Source organism: Peromyscus leucopus, chromosome 19 (assembly GCF_004664715.2).
Source record: "Peromyscus leucopus breed LL Stock chromosome 19, UCI_PerLeu_2.1, whole genome shotgun sequence".
Taxonomy (NCBI): domain Eukaryota; kingdom Metazoa; phylum Chordata; class Mammalia; order Rodentia; family Cricetidae; genus Peromyscus; species Peromyscus leucopus.
In genome coordinates, this window is record NC_051079.1 from 24,407,903 (window position 1) to 24,429,187 (window position 21,285).

The 21,285-nt window shown below is 44.0% G+C and overlaps 1 protein-coding gene and 1 pseudogene across 1 annotated transcript in view; one reads left to right on the top strand and one right to left on the bottom strand.

Moving 5' to 3' along the window:
• Positions 1-207: 207 nt before the first annotated feature.
• Ctnna1 (catenin alpha 1) overlaps positions 208-21,285 on the top strand; it is a 131,461-nt gene continuing 110,383 nt past the window's right edge. The window contains exon 1 of the mRNA XM_028886779.2: positions 208-310. The gene's annotated coding sequence lies outside the window, so the exon portion shown is untranslated. The remainder of the gene's footprint in view (positions 311-21,285) is intronic.
• On the bottom strand, positions 9,747-10,482 carry LOC114705106 (annotated as a pseudogene).

Consider the following 21,285-nt stretch of genomic DNA (forward strand, 5'->3'; position numbering starts at 1 on the left):
GGCGACACAAAGAGGACTCCCGGGGGTCCCGGCGTGGAGCGGCCAGGCACCGTCCCGGGCGGGAGGCTCTCCCGGGAAAAGCGCCGGCCGCGGCAGGCCGGGACGAGCCCGAGGGTGGAGGCCGCGGGAGGCGCCGGGAAGAGCGCGCGGAGGGAGGTGCCGGGAAGGGCGGGCGCGGCGAGGGGCGGGCCGGGGGCGGGGGCGCAGGGCGGCCCATTTCCTCCTGGGAGCCGGACGGGCGGGAGACAAAGCGGCGGCCGTCGGCTTGGCGCCTCTGGAGTCGTCCCGCGCTCGCCTTCGCTCGCCGCAGGTAACTCTTCGGACCTTCCCCTGGGCGCGCGCGGGGCCCCGGGTGGGGGCGCGCGGGGTGGGGGTGGGGGTCCCCCAGGCCGGGGTCCCGGGTGACGGCGCCGACTCTCGGGCGGCCGCCGCCCTGGGGAGCGTCGGGCCAAGGGTGGCTTCCCGGAGCAGCCTGGGCCTGGGCGGGCGGAGCCCGACGCTCTGGAGAGCGCAGCGAGCGCCGCGGCGCTCCCTCGGAAAACTTTCTCCCTCTTTGCTAAAACTTTGCTCCCGGAGCGGGCGCGCGCTCGCTCGCTCGCTGGCTCGCGGGGCCGGCGTCGCGCCTCCCTCGGGCCGCCTCCCCCACTGGGAGGGGACCGTGGCGGGGTCCCTGGCCGTCGGGCGGCGGCGGCGGCGGGGTGGGGTGGGGGTGTTGGTGGGACGCGATCGTGCCCCGGCTGGGTGCCGGCCGCTCCCCTCCCCCTCCCCGCCCTGGAGACTTGCGGCGTTTGCGGGAGCAGGGGTCCCGGGGAGCTGGCGTGCCCAGCCCGGCCCGCCGGCGGAGTCTGGGAGTCCTCGCTTCCTGTTCTCCAGCGCTCCGGTCCTCCAAGGTGCGCCACACCCGTGGGGACCCGCGGCGAGGAGTTTGTTAATCCTGACTTTCGCATTTTCTCAGCCGCCTGCGCTGCCTCGCTCGGCTGACTTCACTCTCGGTTTTTTTCGGGAGTGGCGTTAGAGTCTTGTCACGGACTTGGTGGTCACCGAGAGCGGGTCTCGCTAAGTAGCCCAGGCTGGCCTGGAACGCTTCGGGCTCCCTGCCTCAGCTTCCCGAGGGCGGGCATGGCAGTGCCCCGCCTTTCACTTTAAAAGGAGTGTGTGTGTGTGTGTGTGTGTGTGTGTGTGTGTGTGTGTGTGTGTAGGTAGCTCAAATCGACGGTTGATACCCTCTATGTTTTAGTCCTCATAACATTTTTTTTCTTTTCAAAACACTTTTTTATGTCTTTTGTATACAATTCACAATAATTTATAATGTAAACTTACGTTTACATCACTGTACTGTGTATTGTATCTTTATGATATGTTTTTGAAGAGGCTATTTTGTGTGTAGCACTGATTTTTAAAGACTACAGGTGGATGTTACTTTAAGAAACGGAATTTGGAATTTGTTGTTTACAAAAGGATGGAGTGGGGAAATCATTTGAAGCCTCTGCTCAGTTGTTTATACGTCCTGACTCACTAAGTTAGAAAATAGGTTTTAAAAATCCTCTTTCTTTGAGGGCCGGAAGCTTCTCTAGTGTCTTAGCCTTTTTTCCCCCAGACTGGATCTCACTTTGAAGCCCAAGATAGCCTAAGCTTCTTGAGTGCCGGCATTCAGACCTGTGCCGTACATAAGACCTGTCTGGGTCGAATTGTGTATAATGCAAACGACAGACACTTGGACGAGGGTGTTAATACGCTTATTTATGAGAATAAGTCTGGGAGTTCTGGAAGGTGGGGGCCTTTGAACTGGATGAACTGGACTTCACAGGAGTTGAAGTCATGTGACAAAGTCGGGAACAGCAGAAAAGGGCATGTAAGTGGGGAACCGTAATATTACTGTTTTTCTCTTTACTCTTCACCCCTCCTTTTCCTGCATATGATTATAGCCTGAGTACGTTGGTTTTCTCTACTAGTTGTGAGATACCGCCTCCATTCCCATCAGAAACATTTTATATATTGATTAGAGATGAGGGGTGTCTTTTTTCCTTTAGTTGAGATTTGCTACATGTGCCTTCTGGCAGCCGCGTGTCTGGCGCCCCCCCCCCCCCCCCCCCCCCCCCCAAATCTAGAGGCTTGTACATGCTAGTCAAATGATCTACCATTGAGCTGCACATACCCCTTCCTCTGCCATCAACCTTAGCTGCTAGCATCCAGCTCCTCATTTTGGGTGTAAGATGTTTCTCCTGAGCCACATGGGTCTCCTTGTATATCCCACAGCTTCTCAGACTAACCATCTCTGAAGTGAGACTTCATACTGTTTCAGAGCTCTAAACCAGATGTGGAGGGCCAGAGTAACTGGTACCAACAGTCTTGAAGTTTTTTAGAAAGTCACATTAGTGACAGCACAGACCGCCCCACTTGTTGAAGGTGGTGATTAAGTGTACTGGCTAAACCTAGACAGGAATAAAGGAATAGGGTCCTTAACAGGTGTCAGTGGCCTGAGTATTGGCACAGTATTTGAAGCCTACAGGTTTAGAGGTGATCTTTGTATTGTGAGTACTGAAGAAGGGAGGTCTCACCTAAGGTTGTCAGGGAAGGCAAAGGCCAGGTCACAGATGGCCATGTTTAAATTTTATTCTAAAGCTGTAAGAAGCCATTGTAGGGCCTTCCATGATCTGAGCAGCTTTTTATTTCTTGTTGGTGCTTAGAGATTTGAATTTGTGCATGTCTAAAAGCAGGAAGTTGAGTGAGGAAGGTCATGTGGGTGAAGGTGATTAGAATGAGTGGAGCTGTGTTTTGGAAAGGACCCAAATAAAGATTGGTTTGGGGTTGGGGTCCAGGCATCTTGGTAAAGTTGTTTTTTAAGCATTGAGATCTCAGTCATGTCTCAAGCATTTCATTTCTGGTAGCAAACTGTGCTCAGTCTTCTTAGTAACTTTGGTTTGTGTTGTACCTTATTGATGTCCCTGTCTGCCATCTCTGCTGGAAAGTGAGCCTTGTAAGCCTATTCAAGGCTTGGTACCTGGCTGAGAGGGCCAGTTAAGACACAGTACTGAATGAAGGAGGAAAGGTCTTTCTGCAGTCTAGCTTATGGTGGGTTACTGACAGGTGAGGCAGCTACTGCAGTCAATCACATTGCTGCTTTGGGCAGCATGAACTTTCTTCAGCTTTCTCCCGTTTCTTTCTTCCCAGATCTCATCAGTGACAGAGTCAGCCTCTCTGTAGTGTTTCCTCTACATGCTTTTCTGGTCACTTTGCTTCCACTCCAGTTGTAGACTTTTCTTGAGAGGTGGACCACTCAGTAGCATCTCAGTAAGCTATTTAGTTGCTCGTCCTTATTTATTTATTTAGCAAAGGGTCTTGATTGAATTGAATGATCTTCCTGCCTCCATCTCTCAGATGCTGGATTACAAGTGTGCACTGCCATGCTTGACTTTGCCTTCATTTTATTTCCCCTGGGGTTTTCCTTTTGGACCATGTTGCTTTTTCTTAACCACCTGGCAAACTTACTGTTTTTTTTTTGAACTCCTGGGGTATTCTCTTGGTGCTCACTGTTTTGGTCTCTTGTACAGCTTCTATAGTTGCATCTTTTATACTGTTTGGTAAATATTTTCTGTGGATGACCTCCTCCAATCTGTCATTTCTTGGAAGTGGGGGTGTGTGTGTCTAGGTTTTATCTTTTTATTTTTTGAGACAGGGTTTCTCTGTATAGCTTTGTAGCCTGTCCTGGATCTCACTCTGTAGACCAGGCTGACTTCGAACTCATAGAGATCCACCTGCTTCTGCCTCCTGAGTGCTGGGGTAAAAGGTGTGCACCACCACTCCTGGCTAAGGCTTTATCTTTAATAGTAAGCCTTTTTGAAGTTGAAGTACAATTAGAGAAAAATTATGATCCCTGTTCATGAATTCTTATAAACTGAACACCCTGTATATTCACTAAGAAACAACAAATTGTTAGCATCCCAAGAATTCCCACTAATAGTTGACTTTATTTGCCCTTCTGCTTCTGTGTTTGTTTTAAAACCAGGTCATACTGTGCTGCTCAAGGTGATTGAGCTCTTAAAGTTCCTAAAAGAAAAAAGAAAGCCCTTAAAAAAAATACACAGGGTTGGGGATTTAGCTCAGTGGTAGAGCGCTTGCTAGGTAGGCCCTGGGTTCGGTCCTCAGCTCCAGAAGAAAAAAAAAAATACACATCTTAAGCCGGGCGGTGGTGTTGCACACCTTTAATCCCAGCATTTGGGAGGCTGAGGCAGGCGGATCCATGAGTCCCAGGCCAGCCAGGTCTACAGAGTGAGTTCCAGGCCGGTCAGGGGCACACAGAGAAACCCTGTCTCCTCCGCCTCCCCTCAACAAACCAAACCACATCTTATTATTTCGTGTTTGTGTGCACAAGTGTGATGGTCAGAGGACAACTTGGAGAAGTGGATTTTCGTCTTCCAGTATGTGGGTCCCAGTGATCCAGCTGAGGTTGTTTGGCTGGTGACTTTACCCATGGAGCTACCCTGGCAGCCCAAAGCTTCCACACATACTTTCAAAACTCCACACTGTGTAGTCACATAGTGATTAGTTCTGGTTAGTCTTAAGGTGGGATTCAAGAGCTTCTAAAGTCTAGCTTTTACTTAGAATTTCAGACCAATTTTCTTTCATTAATTTTTTTTCCAGGGTGGGGGCTGATGTAGTGGCTCATACTGTAGAGGCAGAATTGAATTCAAAGTCAGCCTGATGTACATAGGGAGTCCCAGCCCAGCTAAGGCTGTGTGTGTGTGTGTGTGTGTGTGTGTGTGTGTGTGTGTGTAGTAAGATTCTGTCTCAGAGCAAATTTTTTTCAATAATTAAATTTATGAATTTGTGCATGTACACACACACACACACACACACACACACACACACACACACACACACACGAGACAGCTTTTGTGAATTGGTTCTCTCTTTCCACCATAGGTTTCCTGGGGATCTAACTTAGGTTGTCAGTCTAGTTAGTAACTGCTTTTACCCAACGAGCCATTTGGAGGCCTTTAATTCTTATTTTTGAGACAGTGTCTCAGGTAGCCCACAATGGTCTCACCTTGTTATGTAGCTGCAGATGACCTTGAACATCTGAAACTCTGGTCTCCAGGACCTGAGTGCTGGAATTACAGGATCCACCACCAGGCTTATGTGGTGCTGGGGATCAGATCAAACCCAGGGCCTCTTGCACGTTAGGCAGTTACTTACTAACTGAGCTGCACCTTTGGCTCCCAGACTGATTTTCTGTGGTAAATTGTTCAAGACAGTGTTTCTATGTGTAACAGTCCTGACTGTCCTGGAACTTGATTTGTAGACCAGTCTGACCTTGAACTCATTGAGATCCACTTGCCTCTACCTCCCAAGTGCTAGGATTAAAGGCTTGTGCCCCTGCCCGGCTCCTTTAGACTTTTTACTTTATGTGTATGTGTGCACATATGTCTGCATCATATGTGTGCAGTGTCCTAGAGAGGTCAGAACAGGTGTTTGATCCCCTGGAAGGAGAGTTATAGACAGTTGTGAGCCACCATGTGGGTGCAGGGAGGCGCTTATGTATTTTGTAGTAAGATGTGCACAACTGAATTTACCATTTAAATCTGTGTGTGTGTGCTCATTGACTCTAAGTAAATACACATTATTATGCAGTCTTCTGTCTCTAGAGCTGTTTTCACCTGTCCAAAGTGAATTCTGTACTCTGTAGCTTTTCATTCACCTCTCTCTGGATCTTGGCAGCTAACCATTCTGTTTGTCTCTTTGAATCTGACCATTTTTTGGTGACCTCTTTTCCTCTTTTTCTTTTTTTAATTAAGTTTTGAAATTCTATGTGTATGGGTGGTTTGTCTGCATGGATGTCTGTGCCCCATGTACTTGGTGTCCATGGGACCAGAAGAAGGTGTTGGATTTCTGTTGGGAGCATAAAGGTCCTTGCGCTCACAGATAGAACTAGGGAAACCAGACTGTTAAGCATTAAGGGCTGTCTTTTAAAAGGAAAAGATGTCTAACCTGTTTTCTGCCTGGAATGTTGGGAATGGTGGCTAATAGTTTAGGTGATCTTTGTGCTATCCATAGGGCCAGGCCGTACTAAGCTCCCATTAAGTAGGACCAGAGATTTTTTTTATTTTCTAGGTGACTTTTGTGTTACCTGTATGGCCAGGGGTGCCCCAAGCTCCCACAGGACCAGAGCTGGCTAGTAGCCCAGATGACCTCTGTGTTACTTGTATGACCAAGACCACACCAGATCCTCCCCCAGGCCCTTACGATAACACTCGTAGCCTATTTCTAGAACCCATCTTCATGAAGAAGTGACTTATACTCTGAGAAAAGTTTGGATGTAATTATGCTTCCTGTTTACAGGGCATTGTGTGACACCAAGAAACTTTTATTCCAAATTGTGCTGTATTAAATATGCCTACAATAAACTACCTAGTGTTAGACTCTAGAAGTTAGAACCAAACGGCTCCTGAGTTGTGTTGAACTGGATTTCCTTCTTCTTTTTTTTTCAAAATTTATTTTTATTTTATGTGCATTGGTGTTTTGCCTGCATGCATGTCTGTGTGAGGGTGTCAGATCTTGGAGTTACAGACAGTTGTTAGCTGCTATGTGGGTGCTGGGAATTGAACTCGGGTCCTCTGGAAGAGCAGTCAGTCAGTGCTCTTAACGGCTGAGCCATCTCTTCAGCCTCCCAGATTGCCTTCTTGTCCCATGTGGATTGTTGCTCTGTTGGCCCTGGTGGTTGCAGAATTCTTCAAGGATTTCCCTGGAATTGGCAAGAGTTAAAGACCTCTGTGAGCTACCACGTGGATGTTGGGAATTGGACACACAGGGTCTTACACATTCTAGGTCAGAGCAATACCACTGATCAAATCTCTGGCTTGGACTTTAAATTTTTTTTTTTTGGTAACCCCTTATCAGAGAAGTGATTTGTGAATGCTTTCTCTGGTTGCCTTTTTACTTTCTGGTGATTGTGCTCCTTTGTTACAAAGTTTATAATTTTGATGATGTATGTGTTTTTGTTTCCTCTACTTTTGGAGTCATAGCTAAGAAATCACGAAATCTAAAGACTATTTCCCTTAGTGTTTCCTTTCCACCATTCTCAGCTAAATGGTAAGGAGATGGTGAGGGCAGAAATTATGTTATTCTGGCCACTTTACCTCTGTTCAGTGAGCATTGAAGTTTAAAAATGTAATTGTATTTCCTTTCCTTTTATTTTGAGACTGTTTCTCTAACTCAGGCTGGCCTTAGACTCAGTGGCTATTCTTATCACCTCAGTTTCCCCACCATACCTGGTTCAATAATAGAATTTTTAATTTTTAAAAATTTTACTTGTGTGTATATGTGTGAATGTATGCACACTGTGTATGTGTGTGTGTGTATAGGTGCTCACAGAGGCCAGAAGAGGGTGTCCAATCCCTTGGAGCTGGAGTTACAGGCATTTGTGAACTGCCCAGTCTGGGTACTGGGATCTGAACTCTGGTCCTCAGTGATGGAGTAGCAAGTGTTTTTAACTACTGAACCATTTTTGTATCCTTTTAGTATATAATTCTTCTAAGGTTAAACTAAATAGTGGAGTTAGGATTTAGTGATGAGGTATTTCTTGTTGCTAATTTGTCATTGATTATATGTCTGTTATCTAATGAATTAGATAGTATGCTCTTCAAAGTTTTTAATCTTATGAGATTTGGCCTCAGTTTGAACTTTGTCATCTGTCTAATGAATAAGATGATTTATAAAGGGTGTTTATTTTAACTTCTGATGTGATAAAATGCTAATATAGTCTTTCTGTTATGCAGTGCTGGACAAGCTGTATTTTTATCCATATTAAGTGGCTTTTCTTAGGGGCGAATCAAATTTATCATTTAAATATTACTGTATTGCTAACTTGCTTTCATTAAAATAATGATAGTATAAATTATTTCGCTAGCTCCTGTGCTAGATGATAAAGTTCTTCAAGTCAATATGTTCATGTTCATCTTTCTGCTTCCTGTGTACCAGACTTGTTTCTTTGTGCATAGTAGGTACTATTCACTAATGCTAAGTTACTGGCTTGGGTGATAAAGTGTTGCTGCATAAGTATGTAGGCTTGAGTTCTGATTCTCAGTACTCATATAAGAAAGTGAGATAGCATACACAATCCAGCAATAGGAAGTGAAAGGAAGGCATGCATCACCATGCCTGGCTGGTTGTATATCTTTAAAATTTTTTTGGTAAGGATTATATATTGAACCATCACTACTACCACCACACACACATCCTCCTGAAGGCAGCATCCTTGTATCTTTTTGGTTTTCTGAGACAGGGTTTCTCTGTAACAGCTCTGTCTGTCTGTTCTGGAGCTTTGTAGATCAGGTTGGCTCTGAACTCCGTCTACCTCTGCCTCCCGAGTGCTGGGATTAAAGGGATTAAAGGTGTATGCCACCACTGCCCTGTGCATCCCTGTATCTTAATGACTTTCACTAGACCTTACCTTTTAAATAAAGATCTACCCTCCCCTTTTGAAGACAGTCTCACTATGCTGGCCTTGAACTAATAATCCTCCTGCCTCAGCCTTCCAAGTGCTTAGTAGAGTGCTAGGGATTACAGTCATTGTCGCCATGCTGGGGACTTACACACTCAATCCATATGTAAAAGTAACTGAGGATCCGGAAGCACCACACTAACGTTCTGATTACCTTCTTCCCTAATGTGATTGCTTCTACATTTTAAATCCTATCTCCCAGGAGAGAATAAAGAGAAAAATTAAGTGGGAGGGGAGAAAGGTGTTGGTTCATTACATTTGGGGAGGAATTATATTTAGCTGGAGGAGAACTAGCATTAGCAGAAAGAAGTGTAGTAGTGGATGCTCTTCTGTTTCTCTATCTTCTTGATTAGAAGCAGTAATTAGCAATAAGAATACAATTCCTCGGTATCTGGAGGGCAGGACCCTTATTTGTCCACCTGGCAAGCTGTTCCTGTAACATGTGCCTGGCTAGGGGGATAGAGAGTTGCTGCTAAGCAAAGCTAAATTGAGTAAATTTATCCAGTTTGCTTATGGTTCCAGCCTTTCCCTGGAAGTTTCAGGACTTTTTTTTTTTTTTTCTTCACCTCTGAGACAGGGTTTTTCCTGGCTGTTCTGGAACTCTGTAGACCAGGCTGGCTTGAACTCAGATTTACTTGCCTCTGCCTCTTGAGTGATGGGATTCAGGGTATGTGGGACCACATCTGGCTCTAGGACTTTTAATACTTAAGTGTTATAAAGTAGTTAAACGAGATAGATTCTGCCACTGTAATTTGTCTAGGTGTTAAGAGTATTGGTGTTTCCTATAACACTGTCTTCCTAACACTTCTTCCAGAACTTTGCTTTTAAAGTTGAGTATTATTACATGGTATGTGTATACCACATGGTGTGTGTGTGTGTAGTATGTATGCAGGTATAATATGTGTTCAAGTGCGGGTTTGTGTATTTAGTATGCATGTATGATATGTGTGTAGGTGTGTGTATGTGTGTGTACATACGTGTGTAGGCCAGAGGGCAACTTTTGAAGGTTGGTTCTTCTTTTTCACCCTTGTTTTGAGGGAACATGCTGTCTTTAAATTTTCTTTCTTTCTTTCTTTCTTTCTTTCTTTCTTTCTTTCTTTCTTTCTTTCTTTCTTTCTCTCTCTCTCTCTCTCTCTCTCTCTCTCTCTCTCTCTCTCTTTCTTTCTTTCTTTCGTGGATACATGCATACCATGAGTGTGGAGGTCAGAGAGCAAATTATGGGAATGATCTGTTTTATCTCTACAGGGTTCTGAGAATTGAACTCAGACACCAGGCTTGGTGGTTACCCAGTTAACTATCTAGTTGGCCCTCTCATTCTTTCTGTAGTGCTTACTACTCTAGGGTAGCCGCCATGGAGCTGTGGGTAGGTGAGTCTACTTCCATCACTCTGTAGGACTGCTGGGGTTACAGGCACACTTCACCAATTCAACTTGAAATAGTTCCTTTCTTTCTTTAAAAACAAAAACAAAAACAAAAAAACTTAACAGTCTTTAATGAAAGCTGTGTATGTGATGCCTCTACTCCTGAATCTTCTCAGTCGTGTTTGCCCTTCTCCTTTCCTGCTGTCGAGACTTGGCTGTCCTTTCCAGGATCTTTTGGCGGTCTCTGTCCAGCTTTAGCCTGGTGATAGCCACCTTGCTGGGGTGGATGCCCGCATGGACAGTTGTGCCACTAGCCTTTTCTTGCTGCACTTGTTCAGTGTAGATGACATATTTCTTCCTGGACACTTGGACCGCTGTGCCTGTCTGCTGGCCTGTGTAGTCCAGACAACTTGAACTTTATCATCCTTTCGAATGGGTATAGAGCGAACCTTGTACTTCTGTCTCAGCTCTTTGGAAAGAGGGGAAGACATGATCTTTCTCCTAATGTGAGAAGGTGCATTGAAATGCTGTTCATGGATCTTGCATTGGTCAGAAGTCACAGAGGGATTGAACTTCATTTTGGCAGCTGTGATCCAGCGAAGGCCACAAAAAGAAAGAAGTCTATACGCCAAAATAATTTCTTATATTACATTTATTTTATTTGTATATGAGTGTTCCTGAGTGTGTATGTGTGTGCACTTCATGCAGGTGCCCACTGCAGCCAGGAGAGGGCATTGGATTCTCTAAACTGCAGTTACAGGTGGCTGTCAGCTGCCTGATGTGAGTGTGCGCCCTAACTGCTGAGCCCTCTCTCCAGCCCCTTTGTTAGTTTATTTGTGTGTGTGGGCCGTGACACAGGTTTGGAGGAGATGCAGGACCACTTGCAGAATTGGTTCTTCTGCCATGTGGGTCACCAGGCTTGGTGACAAGCACTTCACTTGATGTGCTCTCTGACTGGCCTGCAGCTGGCTTCTTACTTCCGGGGATTGACTCAGGTCACAAGACTTGTTAGGCAAGCGCTTTTACCCCTGCGCTGTCTCCTTGGACTTTATATGCCACGTTTTGATGATCTGTTCATTTGGGGACATTTGGGTTACTTACAAGGTAAGCTTTTTCTTAGAGCTTTAAAAACTTTTAGATTAGGCATGGTGGCGCACGCCTTTAATCCCAGCACTCAGGAGGCAGGCGGATCTCTGTGAGTTCAAGGGCAGCGTGATCTGCAGAGTGAGTTCCAGGGCAATAAAGAGAAACTGTTGGGGAAGAAAGAAACCTGGGGGTTTGGGGGGTAGGGGAGGTGGGTGGGTGGAGAGAAAGAATGGAATTGTGGATTTTACCTTAACTTTCATTTTTAGGATTCAAATTTAGTTTTTAGTTTTATTTACTCTCTATATATGAATGTTTTGGCTGCATGTATGTATGTGTACCATGTGTGTTCCTGGTACCATCAGAGGTCAGAAGAGAGGGAGTCAGATCCTCTGGATTGGAGTTACAGATGGCTGTAAGTTGCTGTGTGGGTGCTGGGAATTGAACCCAATCCTCTTTGTAAGAGCAGCAAGTACTCTATACCACTGAGCCACCCAGCATCCCATTTTAAAAAAAGACTGAAAAGACATTACAAAATATCTTTTTATTGATTAATCCAATGGAAGAGCAGCCAGTGCTCACAATGGCTATAATTTATAATTTATCTCATTTCTGAATTGCTAATTTAAAGACTAATTCTTTTCTGGATTACCTAATTTTCATTTCCTTACACGATATAAAGCTGTGGGTTTTCCTTGTCTTTTTTCCGAGGTATGTTTTTAAATATTGGCAAAATAAGTGGAATGTCCATTGTCATGAAAATGTTTTAATTGCTACAGCTTGTGTTACTTTATTAGTGTTTGGTACCAGAATTGAAGGTTTGAGTTGGAAACCTGAGTAAGATGAGGTGATAGAGTCCTGTACTGGTTTATTAGCTGGGTAAAGCTCAGACTGCTCTTGAAGCTGGAAGTGCCATCATAACTCAGGAAACACACTCAGTGTGGCCTGCTTCTAGAGACATGAGGGAGGGAGACGAGCCTTTGCTAATAGTATATTTGCCCTATGCAGTTGGCTCCAGTACATGCTTTCTTTCCAAGTAATCACACACCCTTACCATTTACTCACACCATGTTGAATATTTCATTATATTATACATTTCATTATTAATCTGGGCTCTTAATCACAGTTTATAAAGTATGGTGGAGTGAGTAAGCCAGAGTCTGAAAGGGAAAGCCAGGAGGCAGTGTTTTGGGATTTTTCTCTTTCTGGAGATCTCTAAATTGACAAAGGTTTCCTATAATCATGTGTTACCTTTTCTTACTTTCAATGACCTGGGGGGGGTCATTTGATTCTCAGAAAAGCTTTAGACTGACTTTGAAGTGTATCTTTAAAAACCTGTCATTTTACAGAGATGTGGTCAAATGAAATGTGAGTTTGATCCCTTGGGAAGGGGTGGAATCCAAGGAAATGGAAGATGGTAACCCTGAAAAAAATTTAAGCTTATTTAAGACTAGAGAGATAGAGGTGTTTTCTAAGTATTGTTACTGAGTCTAAGGAAGTGCTATGCTGAATATCAATAACATTGGGAGGGATTCACTTAAATACAGCACCTTCATTAAAAATCTGCCCATGAGCAAGATGCTAGCGATGTTAAGCTTCCCAGCTAATGAGATTAGCCCCGGTAATATCAGTGATAGATTGGAGTTGCAGTCTGTGTCTATTTTTGCTAATCTTATTCCTTATTGCAAGATGGAAACTAAAACAATTTTGAGTCAGTTCAGTTAAACATAAAGGTTACAAGCACGTGCCCCTCCTCCTGGCTAGCATGTTATTTTAGTTGAATCTGAGAAGTGATGGTGGGCGGGAGATGACTCAGCTGTAAATGCACCTGCCTCCAGGTAGGAGGACTTGAATTCCTGGGAACTACAGAGTGGACACGGGAGAACTAATAAAGTTGTCCTCTGACCCTCACTCCCCTGTAAGACGAATGGCTAAACAGTCTCTCTCTCTCTCTCTCCGGAGCCAGATATTGGGGTGAAAAACTGAGATCAGAGAAATAGGACAAGCCATAGACAACCTCACCTCACTGACACCTCAGTCTCCAAAGAGACCTACTTCCTGTATACCCACCCCTATACGCCTTTCTGTTCTGCCATCTCATTTCCCCTCTCCGCCCAGCTACCTCACTTCCTGTCTGTCTGTGCAGACCTCCAGACCTCCATGGTTAACTAGTATTGGAATTTAAGGCATGTGCCACCGCACCTGGCTCTGTTCCCAGTGTGGCCTTGAACTCAGAGATCCAGAAGGATCTCTGCCTCCTGAGTGATAGGATTAAAGGTGTGTGCTGCCATTGCCTGACCTCTCTGTTTAATATAGTGACTGGCTTTTTCCTCTGATCCTCAGATAAGCTTTATTGGGTGCACAGATAAAATATCACCACATTCCCCTGTAAATAACTAAGATTCCCCTCAAAGATATTTTTTTTTAAAGTGACGGTTTGTTGGTTGTGTTGGTACACACCTGCAATCCTCTTATCACTTGAGTGGGAGACTGAGGCAGGAAGATTGCCTGTGTTTGAGGCCACCCAGGGCTTAATGGCAAGATCTTGTCTCAAAATAAACAATGGAGATCCATGTGTGTTCACAGTGGCTCTGTTTTATAGTGCCTTGTGGCAAGTTCTGGGGGAATCTAGAGAAGTAGGGATAACCCTTTCTGTAAGGCAGAGGATGGGATGTATCTGAGTCTTGAAAGAAGGCGAGTAGCTTTCCAGTAGAAAAAATCTGAAGGTGCTCTTGGCAGAGGAAAAGTAACTGTAAAGCTCTGGAGGCTCCCCTGTTTTCATGGTTGGAGCCTGGGAAGGCTCACAGGCTAGTGCAGGTGAGGCTGGCCCAGTGAGGTTTTGGCTTTATCCTGTTTGTTCTTCTTGGAGAGGAGTGACCCAATGATGGCAATAACCAGAGCTGCTTGGAGAAGAGCTGGGAATGTAGAGTCATAGGTAACAACCCTTTCACACACACTCTTTATAAGCAGTTCTGGGAATGGAGCCCAGGGCTCAGCTAGTGCTAGGCAAGTGCTCTCTCTGTCACTGAGCTGTAACGCTACTCACTCGCATACTCTAGACGGTCGATAAGACCCAGGCTAGATAGAGCCTTGAGAACAGTGTGTATTGTATCAGTAGGAGGATTATGCCGTCAGTGTTGACTGAGGTAGGAACTAGGAGGCAGAAAGAGGGAAGGGAAAAAGAACCTAGAGTCTCCTTGTAGAAACCTGGTTGGTGGGGCTTTGGTCCACAGAGATGGGGAGGCCATAGGAGTTGGTAGGGGTAGGATTGTGAAAGGGGTGGGGTTGATGACTATGAAGTTTGAAGAAGTCAGCTCTGCAGTTAAGTGCTTGGAGAGATCCTGTAGACTTGTAGAAACATAACTGTAAGGACATTGTCTACTTTTACTTAAGTAATGGAAGAGGTAGGATTTGCTTGTACTATATAGTTGGACTCTGGAGTGTCCTTCAAAGGCCCAGTGTGTGGGCGTGGTTGTACATGGTTGTACATGCCTTTAATCTTTGCACTCAGGAGACCAAGGTAGGTAGATAGATCTCTTGAGTGCTAGTTCAGCCAGGGCTACACAGAGAGACCCGGTAGAAGCATTTAGAATAATGGCTCTCAGTCTTCCTAATGCTTTGAACCTTTAATATACAGTTCCTCATTTTGTGGTGACCCTCAACCATAAAATTATTTTCATTGCTGCTTCATGACTGTAATTTTGCTACTGCTATGAATCACCACAATGTAAATATTTTTGGAGATAGAGGTTTGCCAAAGGGCTTGCAACTCACAGGTCAGGTGGAGAACCACTGCTTTAGGAGATGGGTCCTAGTGGGAAGTCTGTAAATTACTGGAGGCACGCCTTCCAAGGGTTTATAGGTCACTGGAGTGTCCCCTGCCATTGGCCAGCAGACTTTATTTCACCATGTTTTCTTTGATGTATTGCCATAGGCCAGCCAGTTACAGACTAAAATAACTAAAACCATGAGCCAAATAGTCTTTTAGAAGTTGATTATCTCATGTATTTGCTATAAACCTGACTCTACATAGACCACCTTCCCCTTTGGTAAGGAATTGTTTTTAGCATTTTTCAAAATAATTGTTACAGTGAGAATAGAATGGTTCTAGAATATTTTAAGTAAGGAGGAACAAAATGCAAACCTCTCTAATGGCTTATAATTTCCTAGGTTTTGTTTTAGTGGTGGCTGCCACCACCCACTCTATTTTTCAGTTATGCTATGGTTGCTAGGAGGCGCCTGTGTTCTTCACAACCCGAGACAACCACTTGCTTCTGGAGGGATGTCAGACAGGTCTTCATTAGGCCTCCTTGATAGCTAGGGACCCCTCTTATGCTTTTAGAGCTTTTTCTTGTGCAGAGTGGAGACCTGTACAACTTACCACTTTTTGTTGTCTTGTAACTATACCTGGAGCATTGTTCTTTTCCTTCTTTTTTATTTTTTATTTTTTTCTACTTTTTGAGACAATAGTTTTTCTAGCTGTCGCAAACCTAGAACTCTTAGTAGACCAAACTCACAGATCCGGCTGCCTCTGTCGCTGGGGTGATCGGTGCCATCATGCCCTACTTTCCTATAATGGCCTGCTATTCCGAAACTTTTGAGGGGAAATTTCCAAACCTAACAGAAGAGTTAAAAGATTAAGTATTAGTTACTTTGCTTATTGTCCTGACAAAATCCCCAACAAGCAGTGTAATGCAGGAAAGGCTTGTTTGGGCTTATAGTTTGGGAGTGTAATCATCACACTTCCTATATAGCACAGGTGAAGTTCTGATCTTCTTGCCTCCACCTCCCCAAGTGTGGGGATTTTAGACTGGTGCTAGGTTCAGTTTGACTGGTTCCTGACCTCTATGGTTATTGAGAGAGACCGGCCCTCTAAGGACCCTGCCTGCTTGCATCATTACTGTACCTATTTTCCTCCTAGTGCTGATAGCATCTTACTTGTCTATTGCTTATGCCATCACTGCAGTAGTTTTGTTTGTTTGTTTTGTTTTGTTTTCTAGTCCAGGCCTGTCCTTTTGCCTCAGCCTCTTGTGCTAGATTACAGGCGAGAGCACCATACCTCGTCCTTTTTTAAGTATCCACTGTTGTCTGGAATAGTGTTCTAGGAGGAGGCACTCAAGTATTTGCTGAATGCACGCTGTTTAAATTTTTGATTGATACTGTTGGATTTAGATTTATCGTTTGCTTAGTTCTTTTTGTAACCAGTATGTTTCCTGGTTTAAGTTAACTATTTCCTTTGGTATCCTCAAGAAAATTATAAAAGGGAAGATATGAATGATGGGAATGAGTTTTTTTAAATGACTATTTTTTTTTGAAGATTAAGCCAAGTATCTTTTTTTTTAATCACAATTCTGTATAAATTGCAAGTAGAGTGACATCTACTTTATATTATATGAGCTATATGAGTACCTGATATAAAATATACACTCTGGGTTGATCACATAACACATGATCGATGGACGACTCATTCCATCCAATTACTCTTCTGTAGCAGCTGGGAAACTTAATTTTTTTATTTTTAAGATTTGTTTTCTGTGTATAAGTGTTTTTCCTGTATGTATGTGTGTGTGTCCCTGATGTCTGCAGATGTCAAAAGGCCTCAGATCACCTGGAACTCCAGTTTTGGATGATTGTGAGCCACCACCATGTGGGTGCTGGGCTCCAAATCCAGGTCCTCTGGAAGAACAGTAGTGCTCCAGTTCCTGGGGAACGTTGCAAAGTTTTTATATTACCTTTGCTTATATGTATATGAGGATATGTGCTTATGTTAGTGTTGTTGCCCACAGAGGCCAGAAGAGGGTCAGAAGTAGGGTCCCTGGAACTTGAATTACATGTGGTCAGTCTGTTAGTTATTTAGCAGCGCTCTTACCCTTCGAGGAAGTGTCACGAAACATGACAGAATCTGCTAACAAGAGTTTTATTAAGATGAAAGGGACAGACGAGTGCTCAGGCTTGCGGAGAGACACGTGTGTGGGGAAGAAGAGGAGGAGGAGGAGGAAGAAAAGGCAGCAGCAGAAGAAGGAGAGGAGAGGAAGCTGGGAATAGGGCGCAGGCTTATAAAGGCTGGGTGGCGCACGCGCGTACACAGGTCGACATAGCTACTCCACACATGCGCAGATCACATGGTTGTGTTGCGCACTCTTATGCAATCATGCAAAGCCATGGGGTCTTGGTCACGCTATACGCCTTGACCCGGGAATGGCTATTTGACCTGGAACTGCCTAGGCGGAAGTGTCTAGGTCCACCGGGCTTGCGCAAACATGCCCAGCTGTGGGGTCGTGTTGTGAATCCATCACAGTCATTGTGAGCTTTGCAACCTGGATGTTGGGATCTGAATTCTTGGTCCTCTTCAAGAGCAATACACGCTTTCTGGCTGTATGGGAACTTTTTACTCTGGTTAGACCTAACCAAGATGATGATACTGAAATTTTAATTAGGAATATTGGCTATAATTATGAGTAAATAATTTTCTTTTTGTTTATGAGGACTATCCATTTAAAACTTAAATATTTTCTTACTGCTTCCTTAATCTTAACTAGTTTATAGTGTGAAAAAAGGAAAACTGGGGTTTTGAGATTTAGTCAAATAAAATTTGGTTTTCAGAGTAAGTTAATGCTAAGGATTACCTTGTTTTGTTTTTGGCAGTTACCAAGAGATTTGGGAGCTGAGGTTCCTATGGCTGTGTTAAGTCTGCTTAATGCGGATACAACCTGACATACCTGTGGCTGTACAGAGTAATCCACAGTCCTGGATCTTGTGCAGTGTGACAGTTAATGTTGCTTTGGGTACTTTTAATTTCTAAATCTCCTGATTTACATTTAAATGAACCATCCTAACATTTCATTAACATAACCTTGCTGTTTAAAAAGTTGGCATTGACTAGCATCCTAAGGATAGAAAAGCTTTGGCAGAGACACATTTTAGGAATGATGTGACCATTCTGTTGTAAATGAACTTGTAATGTCTTGTGAGAATGTCTATAGCTCTTTTCACAAAGAGGCAGTTTGCCAACCGTCCGCTCCCTTGGGTTCTGATGGGATTGTGCTGTATTTCCTTTCTTGCTTTTCCTTTCATACAGGTTGCTAGACAAGCAGTTGAATCTCTTTCTGAATTTGTAGTGATATTTTGCTTTATAGACAAGATCACTATTTTTAAGGTAATGAAGACCGAATAACTGCATTTTAACTTTTCATTCCATTAAGTATAATTCCTCCTGGAAAAACTTGAGGTTGCTGTTTTTCATTAAGGCTGGCCAGCTCTAGCAGATTTTATAATAGATCTTGGAAAGGAGTGCTCTGTAAGTTAATTGGAAAACTGGAAGCTGCCAAGAGCTTTAAAAGTTATTTGTTTAGCTATTCTAAACAATACCATTAATTGTAAATAACCAGGAGAATATGACTAAGAGTAAGGCAAGAATTTCTTTCTTGGTAGGCTTGTGAATATTTTCAAATGGGTTGCATAAATTCAGTTCTGCTTACACCGCTGTGCCCTTTAGAAAGTACTTTGCCAGGACCTTGTGGAATATAAAAATATTTAAGTATTGTTACCTTAAAACATGGAACACATATTAAGCTTGAGAAAATTAAGTTTAATAAAACAATTCAAAGGCTGTTGAGATAACTTAAGTCAGAGGTTCTCAACCAGTGGTTCATAACCCCTTTGGATCATAACAGCCCTTCACAAGGGTTGCATATCAGATGCTTACGTTATGATTCATAGCAATTGCAAAATTGCAGTTATGAAGTAGCAACACAAATAATGTTATGGTTGGGGTCACCACACAGGAGGAGCTGTATTCAAGGGTTGCAGCATTAGGAAGGGTGAGAACCACTGACCTAGTGAAAAAGAGCATTAGAAAGACGTGTTGCCGCAGGCACCACGTGCCTTGTTTGCAAGGTGCAACTGACCTGGAAGCTTCCTCCCTGCTGGCTACTTCTCATAGTGGTGGGAGGTGCTATCTGTGTAGGCTAGTAGATGAGAAAAGGCATCAGTGGTCTTAATCAGATGTAAACCTCACTGACTTCAACGACAATCTGCCAAGAAAGATGTGCCCACTTGTACAGTAGCAGTGTGACTATATGGGGGTAGCTAGCCACTTTCTGTTAGGTGATATGAGGTCCACTCCACATGAGGAAACCCATGTACTGTAAACTTGGTCAGAAACATGGGTTGGGAAGTCATAGGCACTAGCGGGGAGCTTACCATACTTCAGTTAAATTGATGTAGTGTCAAAGGGCCTTGTAAATGTCTTTGGGGGCTGGAGAGATGACTCAGTGATCTACTCAGTGATCTACTGAGATCTCGGTGATCTACTGAGTGAATGACAACTACTCTTGCAGAGGACCCACATTTGGTTCCACCCTAATCAGATAGTTCACATGCAACAACTCCAGCTCTAGGGTAGCCAAAGCCTCTGGCTTCCAAGGGCATACATACAGAAAGGGATCTGTAGGAAGGGAGGAAGGGGTTGACAGGGATGGGAAGGAAGAATAACTAGAATGCATTTTATACATGTATGAAAATGTCAAAGAATAAATTTAATAAAAAAAAAAAGACTTAGCTGGGCATGGTGGTGCAAACCTTTAATCCCAGCAGGGGAGGCAGAGCCAGGTGGATCTCTGAGTTCAAGGCCAACCTGGTCTGCAGAGTGAGATCCAGGACAGGCACCAAAACTACACAGAGAAACCCTGTCTTGAAAAAAACACAAAAGGAAAAAAAAAAAAAAAAGACTTTAATTTTAGGGCTCAAAGGATGTAGGATATGGAATTGAACCTCTTTAAAATTAAAAAATACATATTTTTATTTTATAATTTTATGTGTATAAGTGTTTGCTATATGTGCAGCACATACATGGAGTGCCTGGGGAAGTAAGAAAAGGGGGTCAGATTCAGATTCCTGGCCTGTAATTACAAGCAGTTGTGAGCTGCTGTGGGTGCTGGGAGCTGAACAAGAGTTCTCTTAACTGCTTGGCCATCTATCCAACTTTTAAATTTCTTTTATTACTTTTTTTTTTTTTTTTTTTTGGTTTTCCGAGACAGGGTTTCTCTGTGTAGCTTTGCGCCTTTCCTGGAGCTCACTTGGTAGCCCAGGCTGGCCTCGAACTCACAGAGATCCGCCTGGCTCTGCCTCCCAAGTGCTAGGATTAAAGGCGTGCGCCACCAACGCCCGGCCTTTTATTACTTTTATTTACTGTGTGTATATATCTCTGTCTGTCTGTCTGCCTGCCTGTGTGTGGCACCTGTGAAGGTTAGAGAACGCTAGAGAGTTGGTTCTCTCTACCATGTGGGTTGTGAGGATGGAATTCATATGCATCAGGCTTCTCAGGAATCTTTATTGGCTCATCTATCTCACTGGCCTGTAGTTGTTTTTCTTTCCGTGTGTGTGTGTGTGTGTGTGTGTGTGTGTGTGTGTGTGTGTGTGTGTGTGTGTGTGTGTTTGGAGACAGGGTTTTATAGTCCTGGCCAGTCTTGATTGATGACTCTTTGGCTTCCTAAATTCTGGGATTGCAAGCATATACCACCATGTGCCCCCCCCCCCCCCTTTTAAAATTTTGTTTTTCGAGACAGGGTTTCTCTGTGTAGCTTTGCGCCTTTCCTGGAACTCGCTTTGTAGACCAGGCTGGCCTCCAACTCAAAGAGATCCGCCTGGCTCCGCCTCCCGAGCCAGGATTAAAGGCATGTGTCATCACCGCCTGGCCTTTTTTTTTTAAAGATTAAATTTTTAAAATTTACTTGTGTGTATGTGTGTAAGTGTGTGTGAGTGAATGCTACAGTTGTGTGGGTGTCTACAGAGGTCAGAAGATGATGTCTGATCCTTGGAGCTGGTGATTATAAGCTACCTGATGTGGTGTTGGGAACTGTACTTGGGTCAAGAGCAAGAACAGCAGGTACTCTTAACTGCTGAGCGATCTTTCTAGTCCTCTTTTCATTTTGTAAATGAGAAAGTTGAAGCTTCAGACAAGAGAAATAACTTCCCCAAAGTCAGAAAATAAGTTAGTAGAAAAGCTAGTGTCAGAAGCTGGTCTTCCTTCTGGAATATGGTCTTTGTAAATTTTAAGATCTATAATTTTGTTTGTGCCTTTCTCAGCAGTGGGCCATCAAAGGGCTAACTTGTTTCTGTAGTATAATTTAATATTGTTTGATGTCACTTTTGTCAGGAGTGTGTGTGTGTGTACATGTGTATGTATGCATATACATTTATTTATTGTGTATTTGTGTGGTGTGTGCACCATGGTGTACATGTGGAAGTCAGAGGACACAACTTTGAAGGACCCAGTGGCTCGCTCCTTTTACCATGTAGGACCTGAGAGTTGAACTCTAGTCTTCAGGCTTGGTGTCAGGC